This window comes from Lolium perenne, chromosome 1, assembly GCF_019359855.2.
Source record: "Lolium perenne isolate Kyuss_39 chromosome 1, Kyuss_2.0, whole genome shotgun sequence".
Classification (NCBI taxonomy): Eukaryota; Viridiplantae; Streptophyta; class Magnoliopsida; order Poales; family Poaceae; genus Lolium; species Lolium perenne.
The window spans coordinates 263,776,655-263,778,947 of NC_067244.2; the positions used below are offsets into that span (position 1 = coordinate 263,776,655).

Here is a 2,293-nt window from a genome sequence, read left to right on the forward strand (position 1 = left end):
GTGCGGCTGAATTGACAACTCCGCTGTTAAGGCTTTCAAGTATTCTTTGTCTCCCCTTGTGTCGAATCAATAAATTGGGATTTACTTCCCGCGAAGACTGCTGCGATCCCCTATACACTGGTGGAAAAAGGGGCTTTGGTCGCGGTTCGCAACTGCCATTAGTCGCGGTTGCGCAACCACGACCAAAGTAGCGCGACTAAAGGCCCCCCCCCCCCTTTAGTCGCGGTTCCTTACGAACCGCGACTAAAGGCCCGTCCACGTGGGCCGCAGGCGAGCGCTAGGGCGGAGGACCTTTAGTCGCGGTTCTTCTGGCCAACCGCGACTAAAGGCCTCCGCAGGGTTTAGGGTTTAGCCCCCCTCCCCCTAAATCTGGTTTCTTTTTAATTTGTATTGTTTTATTTCTTTTGGGTTTTAATTTTGAAGGAGTTTCACATATTCTACGGTACTACATACATGCATATGAATGTACAATTTCAAACAAATTTGAAATTAGAACCAAAAAGAATTCAAGAGGAATATGCAATATATATTCAATATCGGATGACCATATACAATATATATTCAATATCGGATGACCATATACAATTTTGAACAAGTTTCCATCCATAATTTAGTGCATATAAAGTTCTACGTCATCGTAATGGTGTTCTCCTCTAGGATCGATGACTTCCCTCGCCAACCATCCAGCTAGTTCCTCTTGAAGTGGTCGGAAGCGAGCTTCTGGACTAAGCGTCTTCCGGAGGTTATTCCTCAAGATGTTGTTCTCACACTTCTGGTCCCGCTCATTGCAGTATCTCCGGATCCTCTCACAAACATAGTATCCACATAGATTGGTCCCCGGTGGCTGAATATCCCCAGTCGTCCGCACTGCCATTTTAAAATGTAGCTCTTTTTTGAATTCACCGACCTTGGTATCTACGAACCGTCTCCAAACCCTACGAGGCAAAGAAAATTAAATGAACAAGAGAGTTATTAATTAGTTACTTGATATTAGGAAATGATGAACGAAATAGGCCGATCGATATAGAGCGCAAATGAATGAAAATAATTACTTTTGCATCATTTTTCTCATGTCGGCCCAAAGCGCCGGATCCATATTCAAAGAGTCGTGGACGAGAACTGAGGAGGTCTGAACTTGAATTACCATAAGAATCCAGTGGAACCTGCGGACACGATACATGCACAGTCATGCATAACTCATCGATTAGCCACATACCATGCATGGAGTAAACAAAAGAGAATGTGCTCAAGACAGAAACACTCACCCAAAATGGTAAGGAAATAGAATATCACTTTTGAGTTTCTGTTTTCTAATAAACCGCCACAGGTCATCCTCCACGTCGGCGGGGTGGTGTTCTAACACATATGAATTAACGATTTGTGGGTCAATGAACCCAACATCATGGATGTTCCTTATTCGCATTTCCCACTTCTTCATTCTGCATAATAGCGTACACAACAAGATAGTTAGGACAATATATATATATATATATAGTGCAGGCAATGAACGAGATGGGGTAGAAATTAATAAATCACTTACAGAACGTAGCAACTGATGATAGATTTGTCGAGGTCGCGCAGATTGAACAGCTGGAACAATTCACTCAGATGAATTTGTACATAGTAATGTTTGAAGTGATGCTTATATCTAACTTCCGCATAGATATAGTCTTTGGCGTTTTTATGTTTTATGTAACCCTTGTACCAATTTAGCAGACCTTTCATTTGTCGAGGTAGATCCTCTTCCTGCGCAGGCTCGACGAGAGGGCCATTCTTCACATATGTAAATACTACGTCCTTCATTGGCGCCTCATCAAGGCCTAACAGTGCATGAAGAGTGATACCTAACTCGGCCGCTTGTTCTCTGGCACTCATTATAGTCAATCCATGTGCTGCCGCAGCTGCTATGATATCGGGGGCATCCGGACCGGCGGCTTGCACTATGAGTGGGGCGATCGATTGTTTACTTTGTTCCCCGAGCTGGGCAACTTCTTTCCCCCTTTCTAAGTTTTTCTCGGCCTCCTCCAAGGCTTTCTTCTCCGCCAACTCTTGGTTCCTCTTGAACGCGAGTGCTTGCCTACGAAGTTCACATAAATAGTCGTCAGGCAGATTCTTCGCGGCTTGGGACGGTGTGTTCAAAAATGACTTAGCCCAGCTCTTTTCCTTGTCAGAAAATACTTGCTTGGGCTCGGGCTCTCTTTTCTTCTTGCAGTCCACCTTCCATTTCTCATATTCAGCAGCCGCGTGTGCGTCGACTTCCTCGGCACTACGTTCCCAAGGCCTTGTGGGGAGA

At 44.7% G+C, this 2,293-nt stretch overlaps 1 long non-coding RNA gene across 1 annotated transcript; it reads right to left on the bottom strand.

Annotated features, from left to right (window-relative positions):
* Positions 1-529: 529 nt before the first annotated feature.
* LOC127327834 (uncharacterized) lies at positions 530-1,436 on the bottom strand. Its single transcript, XR_007868743.2, has 2 exons — positions 1,053-1,436; positions 530-935 (listed from the first exon to the last, which is right to left on the bottom strand). It is a non-coding gene; the product is annotated as an uncharacterized lncRNA (long non-coding RNA).
* Positions 1,437-2,293: the final 857 nt, after the last annotated feature.